The 13,954-nt window shown below is 45.4% G+C and overlaps 1 protein-coding gene across 1 annotated transcript in view; it reads left to right on the top strand.

The window, feature by feature from the left end:
- The window catches only part of GABRA1 (gamma-aminobutyric acid type A receptor subunit alpha1), a 1,147,113-nt gene that overhangs the window by 366,862 nt on the left and 766,297 nt on the right, over positions 1 to 13,954 (top strand). The gene's annotated exons all lie outside the window — the stretch shown is intronic.

Genomic DNA, 13,954 nt, shown 5'->3' with positions numbered 1-13,954 from the left:
GGTGACAGATCTGCAGTAAATCTCAAGGATATTCCCTTGAATGTAATCTCTCTTTTTTTTAATCTTGCTGCTTTCAGAATTCTGTCTCTATCTGTGGGATTCGTCATTGTGACTAGGATGTGTCTCTGGGTGTTTTTTCTGGGGTCTCTTTTAGTTGGTACTCTTCAGGCATGCAGGATTTGATCGCATGTATTCTTTAGCTCTGGTAGTTTCTCTTTAATGATGTTCTTGACCAATGATTCTTCCTGGAGATTTTTTTTCCTGGGTCTCTGGGATTCCAGTGATTCTTAAGTTGTTTCTGTTGAGCCTATCATAGACTTCTATTTTCATCTGTTCCCATTCTTTGAGTAATTTTTCCATTGTTTGATCATTTGCTTTAAGGCTTTTTTCCAATCTCTTCTGCTGTATCGAGTTGTTATTCATGTCATCTTCCAGTGTACTAATTCTATCCTCCGCTGCTGTTAACCTATGGGAAAGCTCATCCATGTTTTTCTTCAATTCATCTACTGAGTTTTTCAGACCTGTTATTTGACCTGAAATTTCAGTTTGGAGTTTTCTCATTTCTATCTTCATATTCTCTTGATTCTTTTTAGTGTTCTCTTCTATACTTTCTTTGAGTTCTTTGAACATCTTCCATATTTCGACTCTAATCTCTTTATTTGAGAGACTTACTAGATGGTTGGCTATGTTCTGGTCATCTTCGTTGCCGTCTTCATTCTTTATGTTTGCGCTGGCCTGCGTTGTTTCCCCATTGTCACACTTGTATTGTGGGTTTTTCTACGTGTTGTGATTGTATTCATTGGCTAAATGATATGTGCGGCCATGTAATTCGCTACGCGGCTGCGCTCTTCTGGCCCCTCCCTTTCTGTGTGTATCAACTCACTTCCAGGGAAAGCTAGCCCTGTGCAGATAAAGCCACACACAGGATGAAATCAGGCCAAGAATGCAGCACAGCACAGGAGACAGTCAGAGATTAGGTGCTGGCATCTGAATTCCAGAAGAGTTCAGCAGCTTCTGCTTGGACCAAGTTTTACAGAAGGAAAATGGGCTGCCAGGGAAGCCTGGCCCCATGTGTACTCCTGCAAAAACCCGCTGACTGAGAGGACACCAGCTAAAATAAAATCCATGAGTTGTGACATCACCCCAGGCACCGTAATTCTATACCCCATGTAGATGGGTCTTAAGAAGTTAGGGTAATGGGTTTTGAGAAAAATAAAAGACATTTTTGCAATAATTCTCAGAGACAAAAGAGAGGAGGGTTTGAAGGTCCAGCTCACGACATGAAGCTCACCACAAAGAGTGATGAGTGCAGTTAGAGAAATAACTACATTGAGAACGATCATAACAATGTGAATGAATGAGGGAAGTAGAAAGCCTGTCTCGAGGACAGGCGGGGGTGGAGTGGGGAGGAGGGAGATTTGGGACATGTGTGATGGGAATGTTGCACTGGTGTAGGGGGATGTCTTTACATGGCTGAAACCCAACTATAATCATATTTGTAATCAAGGTGTTTAAATAAAAATATTAATAAAAAAAAGAAGTTAGGGTAGTGGTGTAGGATTAATAAGCCAAGACAGTCAGGAAAGAAACATGGAGTCAGTGACTTCTCATGGTTTTCCTCTCAGTGTCAAGCCAAAACTCACTTTTCTTTATTATCTCAGAACAAAACCCCACCAGGGTGGGGCAGGGCAGAGTGATCCAGGTGGACTTTTACATATCAAAGGAGAAATTTAACAGAAAGAGGAATATGGGGGACAGCCTTTGTTTTGGGTTAATTGCTGGGTGTCATTTTACAGCTCCAGAGCTCCCGAGGCATTTGGAGTAGTTATTTCACAGCAGATTGTCATTTTTCTGACCTCCAAAGGCATCTGATTCATCCTCCCCCTTCCAGCCTTCCCAGTGCCTTTCCCAGCACAGGACCAAGTGGACTTGTTGTTTTGTGTTGAATGGTGTCTGTCTCCTGAAAAGGGTGAATTCCGGGACTAGGGCCTCAGTAGCTGCAATCAAGAGGAGGTCTTGACTGAGCCCTCTTGAACATGGGGCTCATTCAATGTTACTCAGGAAATTTCAAGGCTGGGACTTGAAAAAAAAAGGGGCTAGACCCAGAGTTCCAGAGAGGGAAATGTGGGGAGGGTGCTTGCTTTGTACATGGCCAAGCCCACTCTGAACTCCAGCAGCACCACATAAGATCCCTCAAACCCTGTCAGGAGTGATCCCTGAGCACAGAGCCAGGAGTCATCCCTGAGTGCTGCTGGGTGTGTTGACTGTCCCCATCCAGAACAAAATAAAAACTCTTCTAGGCAGGGCAGGCAGCATCCTTATTCCTGCCGTGTCCCTCATGGCAGTCAGTCCCTGTGTTTTGGAATATCTGGGTTCTAGAACAGTGTGGCGTGCAGCGAGGCACAGAGGGGAGCGGCATTTATGGGTATCAGTATCTCACAGCTGTAAGTCCAGGCTGCCTCAGCAGCTGTGGGAATGATTCTACTCTGAACTGCTTCTTTGGAAGCTGCCTTCCTTGGTTCAAATGCTGCCTGCTCCCCCTTACCCACCCCCACTCCCACACACAAAGCAGCATCTCCACATCACTCCAGCAGCTTCTTAGCATTCAGCACAGCCATGCTGGGTGCAGTGGAGACAGACCGCCAGCTCCCTACAAAGCATGGTGCCAACGGCTTTTTTCTTTCCTTGCTCATTGCTTAATCTGTCCACTTCCTGAGACTAATGGATTTTTAAATGAGCCCAGGACAACTGATAGCATTTCCCAATTAAACCCAAACACCCTTCATCCACCCTTTGGGCAGCCAGCCCCGGGTTTGGGAGGGAGGAGCCCGAGGTCTCACCAGTGCAGCTGCATACCGCACTATCTCTGTCTACACTCTTACCCAGCCCCAGGGATGCCCTCCTGCTGCAGGGCTCTGCCTGTCATGCCATGCAGAGGTGACTCGAGGGAGCCTGCTGGAGTGCATCTGTGGGAGCAGAGGTGGGACTGCCCCCACCCTGCTCATTGCCACTGGTTTCTGAATGGCTAGAATAGGGGCATCTAGGGCTGAACTTACAGCAGGGAAAGAACAGAAGTGAGTTCTGTGGGGTCTGTTGGAACCCTCTGCCCCCACCCTCAGAAGCCTGCCCTGGCACCCCCATTCCAGCCTCTGACAGGCTCACTCTGCTCTGGGCTTCATCTGGAACACTGGTTTTGCCTCTGTCCCTCTAGGCTGAAGGTTTGCTCCCCCGCTTTCCTGCACACAGAGTAGTCCCAGCAGAGGCCCAGGGGTGCCCATGGAAGGAGACCGGCAAACATGACCCCAATCAAAATTATGGAGTGAGCTTGTTTGACAGCATCCCCCTGTCTTCCTCTCCCTCTGACCCCCTCCCCCATATCACCTACCTGAGGCCTGTGGCACATTCCGAGCTCAGCACAGCTGCATGCACATGTTTTGTGCACTCCATTCCCAAGACTAAAATGGGCTCATCTGATGGTGGCTTTTGTGTCTCCTGTCATGATGCCAGGAACCTCACTTTTCTGATACTCACCCTATTAGCAAAGAATTTCACCCTTCTTCATAGACTAGCAAATTAGCCTTGACTGTCTACATTTTCTGATTGTTGCCACCCTGCAGACTGGATTGTGGGTATTGGTGGTGGGAATGTTGCACTGGTGAAGGGGAGTATTTTGTTTATGACTGAAACCCAACTACAATCATGCTTGTAATCATGGTGCTTAAATAAAGATTTTATATAAGAAAAAAAGTACTTCTACTCTGGACAGGCCCAGTCCCTCCCACCCCCTTTACCCCACACCAGCCAGCAGGGGCTTTCTCAGTTCAGGCCCCATTTCCTCTGTGCTCACAGTCTTCGGTGCATTTTGTACCATTGACAGATGTGTCAGGACCTTGGTACTTGGTCTCCCTTCCTCACCCTTTAGACACCAGTCTTGTCATTTCCTAGGAGAGCTCTTCTTTTTGCCACCCCCTAACACCCATGCTACTGAGCCCATGCACTCATGCCTCACAGATCTGGCCCCTCATGAAAGCAACAGGTTTGGGTCTGTCTCTCTCTGTCCTCTCTTGACTGCAGAGCACAACAGCAGCCTCATGGGCACACACTAAGGACTGGTGGTTTCACTCCTCTCCTGCCCATCTCTCTCCATCTGGACTGCATCTGCCAGGGTGAGCCCTCACATCTTGCACATATGATTCTCCAGTCCCCAGGCACTTGATTCCCGCCCTCTCACTTCTTCGCACGTCCTCCACTCCTCTCCACACAGAGAAAGTTGTTTTGGGTTCAGGCCGTGAAATGTCATTTCAAAATATTTGACAAAAAAACAGAGGCTTAGTGTTGTTTTCTTCCACAGTGACAGGCTGAGCTGTGCACCAAGTAGATGGTGTTACCATGGTAACCGATGTGGGACTAGCTTTTTTTTTTTTTTCTATCATCCTTGCTAGGGAAAAGAAATCTTCCTTCTTTCTATCACTAGCAAAAGACAAGGGTTTATCTTGCAGATGGCTAGATACCTAATAGCCCAAAGGGCTTGTTGCCCATCATCTACTGCATGTTCTGGAAAGCCTTAGCAACTAGTTAAGATAGTTCTAGAGACCTGTGCCTGTCACAGAGTCATCATTCTGCCTGGTGGTCCCTTGGCAGGAGGGAATCTTAAGACTAAAGAGAGGAAGGAGGAGGGGGAAGAGGGGAGAGGGAGAGAAAGATGGTGTCAAGGAAAGGATAGGGGGAGGCAAGTTTTACGCTTTGTCCCGACCCAATGACAGCCTTAGAGGTAGGAGCTCAGGTGCTCTATGAACTCCAGCTCTTCACCAAAGGAGGTTTTTTGAGATAGGAGCCCCAGACCTCCTATGGGTGCATGTGTGGGACTGGGAGCCAGATGTGCACACACTCTGGACCTAATGGATGACAACCTCAGGGCCACTCCTGAATGTTGAAAAGAGATCCTTGCCTATGGGAAACTTGGGGCTGGAGTGACAGCACAGTGAATGGGCAGGGCAATTGCCTTCGACTGGGCTGACCCAGGTTTGATCTCAACATCCCATATGGTCTCCCAAGCCCTAAGCACAGAGCTAGGAGTAACCCCTGAGCAAGGTCAGAGATGGCCCCCCAAACAAACAAAGAAACACAAAAAGAGACATTTTTGTTGGGCTTTAACTTTATCACCCCCATGATCCCTTAAACACCTTGTCACTTTGTGTGGCTCCCCAAACTAAGAAGAATATTTCAGCTGTCCTTGCTGGAATGGCTCAGTTAAACTATGACCTCAGGGAAAAAAATAACTTTCATATAAAAAACATTTGTGTAATGTTAAAGATAAAATATTGATAAACAAGAATCAGTTTAAAATCCAGAGAGAAGGTTCTTGCATTTTTTTTATTCCAGGAAAAAAAAAAAAGGAAAATAATAGGATTCTTTCCAATTGCAATTTATTTCAGTTCTGATTTCCTTCCAGTTCTAGGGTTTCAGGACTAATAGAATTTCTAGCCCAAAGAAGCTATGTGAAAAGCCAAAGTCACAGAGGTCATGAAAACTTCTAGAGAATCTGTCCAGGTCTACACATCTGAGATTGTCTTGCTCACAGCATAAGTGTCTTCATGAGAGAGATTTGGGCTCTCCCCCTCAGATGACACACAGATTCACCATGTCACCTGATTTGTTTTCTAAATTTCCTGAGCTGTTCACGTTGGGAACTGTGTTAGCTCCTGCTGCAAATTCCTGTTTTTGGTCTATTGTTGCTTCAGTAATAACTTTTTACATTCTCAGGGATCTTTCCTATCCAAAGGAGAATGCTTCTAGATCCTTTATGTGAAAAATCTGTTACCAAAAATCCATCTTTCTCTTCTTTACTTGCATGATAGTTTTGTGGGCTCAGTTATTTCAAAGTTTTGTCTGTGTCTTTTCAGAACAAAAAATCTTGAACGTTTCAGTCCAGGCCATTTCTTTAGTTATTAGTGTGACTAGTGGGGTCTTGGAGAAGGGAGTTTTGCTTTGTAGAAATATTGAAGACTTTTCACTTGAAATGTAGACAGCTTTAAGGCCAAAAGATCAGAAAGGGACAAAAGCAAAAGCATGGCAAAACTTTTACGAACTTTTTACAAAATGCACCAATAGAAGGTTTTCAGGTGTGGTCTGAGGACACGAGGTGTCTTGGAAACACAGAAAGGGCAGCAGTGGGAGTGGGAAGGTGGGCAGGAGAATATGTGAGGTTTGGATGGGAGGAGGGGAGGCCACTGGCATTATATAACTTTCAACCCTCAGCTGCTTTCATCCTCTGCTTTATGAACCTTGTTTTCATGCAGGAAAGGTACAAATGTGAAAAACATATATCCAGGTACAATATAGCCTCATATAACAAACCCCCAAATCAGTGGACCCATTCTCCAAAGGAGGCAGTTAAGGTCATTCTAAAAGTCTGAAATTGCTTTTGGAGGCGAAGCCCAAAGAGAGCTGCCAGAGTAAGCTCTGCTCCATGGACCTCTACAGGGAGGAGACGCCTGTGACCCAGACAGTGGACAGAACTCAATCAAAAGGCATCTTGATCTCTGCCCTCAGCGAGGCCCTGCTTGCTGGCAAGAGGTCTCAGGGGGTCGCTGTGCCTGAAGAAGCAGCCACTAGCTCCCGAGCAGGAAGGAGGCTGGATGTAGCAGCAGGCACCCAGAGTGACTTCGCCCTGATTTACAAAGCAACATCCTTGACACACGCAGTAATTAAAACCTCACATTAGTTATTATTCTATTTGCTGGGCGGGGTATCACACAGCCAGGAGAAAGCGTGCACACAGGGCGGAAGAAAATGTCGCTCTTTACCAGGAACCAAGAAGTACCAGGTCTCTTGGATGCAACTTCAGGGCTGGCTGAAGAGGGCAGGATTTGCTTTGAAAACCAAGAGACAGATGGTGCTCAGTGAAGCATGCCCTGCAGTCCGTGCACCGTGGCACTCACGATGGGGTGCTGAGCTTTTGTTGAGATTTCATCTTGTGCGGTAATTTGTGCACATTCACGAATGTCACCCACATATCTGCCACTGAGCCCTAAGTTTTGCCCATCCATCCCAATATAAAACAGAGGAAACAGACATGAAGCTATAGAGGCAAATAGTAGGATGTCAGCATGGAAATGCAGACCACACAGCTCCATTTCTGCAAGTCTTCACTGTGGCTTGGCCATTGCATAAAGCTCTTTAGATAAAATGATTCCACCAGATGGGATTTAATCTCAAGGGGAACCACCACCCAAGGACGAGTCCAAAAGAAGGATGTGTGTGTGTGTGTGTGTGTGTGTGTGTGTGTGGGCTTGTTTACTTAGGAAGTGACCCTGGCAGGGTAGGGATTCAGATATGTGCCTAAAGTTTGCAAACCTGCTTCCTTCTGGCATAAATGCGGGGGCTGAGTTCTAGTAGATAGAGGGATAGCTGATTTGAAGGACAGCATCTATCTGAAGGTATGGGGGTAGTGAGCCAGTTCCCAGCTCTTAGGTATTGCTGAGCAAACCTGCAGAAAGAGACTTTGAGAAAACCAGTCTGATGGTCTTTAGCTTTCATGTGATGAGGTGGAGTTGGGCTTTTTTTGCTTCTTGGTCAACAAAAATTTAGATAAATTAGCTTCCTGAGAAAAATGGAGGGTAGAAATAAAGAAAGATGGGCTAGAGTGACAGCACAACAGGGAGGGCATTTGCCTTGCATGCGGCGACCCGGATTCAATCCCTGGCACTCCATATGGCCCCTGAGCCTGCCAAGAATAATTTCTGAGTGTAGAGCCAGGAAAAACCCCTGCCAGTTGTGGCTTCAAAGCAAAAACAAAACAAAACAAAACAAAACAAAAATAAAGAAAGGCAAGAGCAGAAGTAAGATATCTGGGGTTTGGCAATGTGTGTGTGTGTGTGTGTGTGTGTGTGTGTGTGTGTGTGTAATCTGTGGGTTAAAGGGTGGGTTTGCACACTGAGCTGGATATAAAAGAGATCAGGTACCTTCACTGATCAGGGGCCAAGACCACCCTGAGCAAATCCTGGTGGCATGGAGTGCAGTTTCTCACTGTGGTCTCCTCTTATCTTCCTGGGGATGGATTGACCCCAAAAGCAGAGCTCAAATGACAGAGATCAGGAGTTTTTGGTGGCTCTCTTAGTCACAGAGATGGCACACCCTGCAAAGAAAGCAGTCCCCTCTGGACTTGGGGATGCCAAACTATTCTCTTATTCATAACCTCATTTTATCAGACCCTTTTCAAGTTCTCTCAGGTTTTAGTGGTGTCCAGTCAGTACAGTTCTGTATATTTTAAAGTTATAGTTTGATGACTATAGGAAAATGCAGATGCTTACATAATCATCCTTACAGACATGATCATGGATATATGCCTGCCATCCCCTATGTAAATTGCTTTATAACCCATAGATTATCTGCATTTTCTAGAATCTTGTTTGTGGCTTCTTTTACTCAGAATACCTTTCTCTTCCTACTGTTTATTTTCAAACATAGATGAAGATTTAAATGGGGGGGGGGGGTAGAAAAGAGAGAGAGGCAGACAGGCAGAAGGAAAAGTTTTCTCCCTACCGCCCCATGTTAAATACACAGCCTTTCTTACAGAAGTAGCTTCAAGTCCACATAGTGGTAGGAAAGTGAGGCCTATGTCTGGCTCATCCCAACTTCTCTTGGTGCTGCATCCTTCTGCACATGGATTTCCTTTTCACCCCCAGCCAGCCGCAGTCTGAGTACCTCCCCCTCTCCCATGGCACATGCCACGTGCCCCTCCACTGCCTGCTGACAGGCCTCTCCAAGACATAAGTGGTGCTAGTACTGCAGCTCAAAGAGCCGTGACTGGGTTTTAAATTGGGGGCATGCGGCTTGAAATAATCTATAACCCAGCAGGCTAGCAGCCTGCTTTCCACAAGATGCTGCTTCCTGGATATCCCTCAACCTCCTTCTACACACCCCCCTCACCCATCCAATCCAGCCCCCTGGTTAGCCAGTGACTACCTTCAGCATCCCCACCAGCCAGATGAGACGTGTCAGTATCCTAAACTCATTTTCCTTTTTGGGAGAATCCCACAAGCCCATATTATTTTCAAGGACATTTGGGGAGCTGATCTCAGAGCACCAAGGCTTCCTTTCTCAAGGAAATAAAAACAAGGAAATATAAACCACCTTTGCTCCTTGCCCAGGTTCTCTTTCTTTTAATTCTCCATGGGAAGGCATAATAAGAGAATGAACCAGGTGGTATGGGAGATAAGACAGGAGACAAAAATTGTTTAGCACAAGCAATGTGTGTGTGTGTGTGTGTGTGTGTGTGTGTAATATGCACATCTCTGTGGCCAAGGCAGCATCCCTACTGGCAGGGAGTGGGGGTCATGTGGGGGTTGTTTTGTTTCTACAAAGATATTCTCTTAAACTCTTATATTGGTTCTATGAGGTAAATATCTCCCTTTCCAGGCAACAAACTAGGCAATAAAACAACTAAAAAATGAATTGGGGCAGGTAAGATAACTAGTGCCTTACATTGGGCTGACCAGATTTGATCCCTGCCACTCTATATAGTTATATTTAGGATCATTCCTGGCAGGGCTGGGGGGACCCTCTTGCAGTGCTTAGGATTGAACCTGTCTCCTTTATCGCTGGCTCGACATTAAAACTTGCAAACCTTATTCCATTACAGAGCTGGCCAACAGACTTAGGCACCATACCTCTGGAATATAGCAACAGAAATTGAGCATAATCTCAAAAACAATTCCTTTACCTTTTTACAGTAAAGGAAGTCACAATATTTTGTGATCCCATCTTGTCTAGATTCAAGCCAGAGTAGATGAGAAAATAGGATGAGTTCTAATGTGTTGTAATGTGGTCCCTAAGAGTCCTGGTTTCTAGTTGACACCTGTCCCCTCTCATTCACTTCAATACATAGAGTAGAGGCTGGGGAACATTTAGCAATGGAAAAAAAAAAAGAAAAGAAAATTTAGCAATAGAAATGGAGGTCATCAAGCAGCTGACCCTTAATGAGATTATCCTGGCCGAGTGAATCTGACTGATCAGGTGAGCCCCTCAAAGAGACTGACTTTTCCTACCAAGAGAGGTTTAGAGTGTGGAGGGTTTTGATAAGAGAGAGATTTCCCACGACAGTGTTCTCAGATGGATGAATAGAGGGTGATGGGAGGGGAGTAGTAATGCAGGCACCCTCTTTTTCCTGGAGGACAGACTCAGTGCCACGAGCTGGGAAGAGAATAAAGATCACACAGCAACAAGAGCAAGACCACATTTGGTCATGTCCAAGTAAGTTTTGAAGCAGTTCTGCAAAGGAATCGGCCCAAAGACCCCTCTGCCTATGAAAGCCCTAGCAGAGAGCCCTGCCAGCCAGCACCAGGAGATGAGGCCCACAAAAGCTGCATTAGAACAGGAGGGTTCAATTGGAGCTAAGTTTGTTTCTGGTGATTTGGTAATAAAGGAAACAAATTAAATCCAGAACCTAATAGCTAACACTCTGATACTAGCCAGACTACATAAATATAATGCCATTTGATATGTGAGTGTGCCAAGCATCATTTTTTTTACCCCTCAGACCTAAATACATTTAACTTCTTACAAAAATGAATCCGCAGCCTAATAGCAATGATTGTGGTATCCTATGCTCACTGTACAGTTATAATGTATTCACTGTGGTTGCTTTTCATGTATGAGATCATCTAATTTCCACAACTCAAAAGCCCTCACTTTACAGTGATGGACACTGGGGCATAAACAAATATCAAGGGATAGTGAACATTTTGTGATTTAAGGGAAAGATCATTCAAATTTGTTGCCTTGAGCTGGAAACCAGAGAAACTGAGGGTGTTAGTGGGTGGATAGCTAGTGCTTTTCCAGGGACAGGTCAGGGGAGCACTTGAAGATCACTTTCAAGTGATGGGTGCTGAATGAGCTCAGGAGGAGCCCTGAGGAGAGGACTGGAAAACTGGAAAGACCTTGGCTAATGATACAGGATTAGTGCTTCCATCAGGACAAGCCGCACCACCTCTGTCCTGGGAACTGGAAGGTCTAAGATATGGGGTGCATAGAAATAGCCTGGATAGGACTGTTTGGGTCCAGCCACAATCATTTCTACAAAACACCTCATGTGCTGCAGGGGACACAGTGAGTCATTGCCCAGTGTGACTGGCCAGGATGGTGAGAAGGCGAATGCATGCACGGCCCATGTGCTCTGGCAAGCTGAGGATGCAGCAGCATCAAGACAACTGTTTGAGCCAGAGTTTCTCCCCTAAATGACAAGAAATGCCAGCAATGGGGTCAAGTTTTGGCTGGAGAATTCTGACTGTATGTATCCAGAGAGGAGTAGAGCTAAGGTGATCTGAGCCACAGACATTTGGATTAAAGTATGGCGGGGGGGGGGGGGGTTCTATTTGAACCCCCAGTACCAACATATATGCCTCCAATGCGGTTTTCTGGCAGGTTTCATATGTCCATATGGGGAAACCAAGTCCTGGAGCAAGTGGAGGTCATGGTGAAGGATTAGGCCTGGAAGAGCAGAGGCATGAATCTTCCTCTCTTCCCAATCCAAACCCCTGTCGATGGTGACTGAAGGGATGAAACCATGAAAGTAAATATGGGAGATGGGAGATGCCGGGGCCTATGCCCCAGATTGTCTAGAATATTTCTCTATGGGTGTTGACTGCAACCTTATTTCTAACAGCTCCTTCACCAAGAAGGGAGACAGAGTGATAGTACAGTGGGGAGGGTGCTTGCCTTGCACAAGGCCCACCCCAGGTTCTATACCTGGCACCACATAAGGTCCCCCAAGGCCTGCCCTAAAATAATTCCTAAATGCAGAGCTACTAACAAGTCCTGAGCACCACTTGTGTATGTCCCCCAATCAAGCAACCAATCAGACAAACAAGAACATTATCTTTTAACAGAGACAGAGGAAGATAAAAATTACCACTCATTCTGCAGATGCAGTATTAACCAACAATAAGTATGTGTACATACATAGAGCAAAGGAAGGACTTCTGTGCTGCACTGCTGGGCTACAGTTATATAACAGCCTGCCTACATTCCACTGCTCAGACATAATTTACATCTCTATTACAGACATATCTCTAGGTTACTTGTGGCCAGTCACCAGGAACACCCTCTCCCTGTCGATTCCCACACCCACATTCTGTGTCTCCTTCATCACGGAGTCCTAGACCCTGCAGGTGACAAATAAAATACTGCTTCACCCTGGCCACATCGTGTGTCTGTACTGGGGGTGGGAGCTGAGAGCCTGAAAGTACAAGTCAGGGATAGGTGTGGTGACTGGAAAAGGCCACTCAAGGGAGACCTGGGGCCCAGGAAGTCTTCACATGCCTCTCATCCATGTTCAAATAGAGGAACACAGGCAGGGTTCGCAGATGACTCTTCAAACTGAATGGAGACTCAAAGGAGGAAATGTAGCTGTTCAAAGCAATTGTCTATCCCTGAAGGGATGCTCATGTTCAGAACTACAGATATCAGTTATTTTAATAGAACTAACTCCTACTGGTCATTTTCAGTTCTTTACAGGAAAAAATAAGAAGCAGATCTAAGTTTTTCTTTTCTACCCTGTTGAGTTCTGTTCCAGCAAGTGGAAGGTCTATTAAGCACTCAGAATCAAGAGAGCCATGCACATCTTTGTGAAGATCCCCGACAAATTAAAAAGTCAAATTAGCAATGCATATTTAATATTGCTTCGTAGTTGTTTTGAAGTTGGCAGAGATGTTTGCTCTTTGAGGGGGGAGCTTATAATTATGCAAATTGGAGAAACAGTCTGAATAATGATATTGCCTTGGATTTTACATGGAGAGTCAAAAGTTGTTTCTAAATGTTTCTGCAATATTACCATTGGCTTGAGGGAGGTTGGCTAATCTGGGTCACTGTCTGCTTTGCAGCAACGGAGAAGGTGACCTCTTGCCCAAGTTAGAGACCTACTTGCCCAGGCTTTTCACCTAGTTTGCATGAGTGGGCAACTGCCACAATTTTGGTCAATGAGTATGAATAAAAGTTTGCTGGAGATTTCCACAAAGGTCAAGAAAAAGAAGACATGAAAGAAATAGCCCCCCCTACAGATGGCTAAATTTAGATCTTGGCCACACCTTTAAGCTGCTTGAATGAAGCAGTCCACATTAAGGATTTTTTGAGAGTGAAAAACTTTCTTATTCAGTCCTCTTAAAACCACATGTTCTGTGACTTGAAGTTAAGAATCCGTCTTAAGTCATGTACCCTTAATTGTGTCTCCATTGCTCTGGGGCATATGTGACTATGTAACACAGAACAGTTAAAGTTAAGCTATGTACTTGGTGTTTAACTTGTCAGAAAGTCCAGTTGGTACTTGTTTCAAAGGAATAGATGATGGAACAGGGTTTTTTTTTTTTCAAACTCATCCTGCCCATTTCCTTATAGTTAATAAAAACACAGGAGAAACTACTCACTATTCACGCTACTTCTTTCATCGAAACAAGATCATCAGTCCTGATCTACTGAAGTGAACCTACAAAACACAGAGGAGAAAAAAGAAAATTAAGTACAACATGTGCTTCAGGTAGTAATTAAACACATTGCCTTTTTTCTCTAGTGGGCTGGGTCCAGCCATCAGCAAACTCTATGAGCAGGCTGAAATGTTTGTCCCAGGAAGCTGTTCATTCCTGTTGGAAGCACTGTAGGCTCCCAGAACCCCTACTCCAATACCTAAATGCTCTCTGAAATGTGTACTGGATAACTCAGTGTGGACAGTCACCTGGGTCATACTGATGGCTTCAAACATGGATGTAGGGGCTCATTTGAGCCACATGCAGTATAGATCATACTGAAATGCCAAAGACATCTCTTCCTACTGCAGAGAGGACCACAAGGAAGGAATCAGGGAGTTGTGGGCAGCAAACTGGGGAACTCAGGAGTGAGAGAGTCTCAAGTGAGATCCATAGATCAGCTCTGAGAGTTGTGGGGACCTTCATTGAGCTATGAT

Source organism: Suncus etruscus, chromosome 6 (genome assembly GCF_024139225.1).
Source record: "Suncus etruscus isolate mSunEtr1 chromosome 6, mSunEtr1.pri.cur, whole genome shotgun sequence".
NCBI classification, from domain to species: domain Eukaryota; kingdom Metazoa; phylum Chordata; class Mammalia; order Eulipotyphla; family Soricidae; genus Suncus; species Suncus etruscus.
The sequence above is the reverse complement of the archived record's forward strand: the minus strand, read 5'-3'. Positions and strand labels throughout refer to the sequence as shown.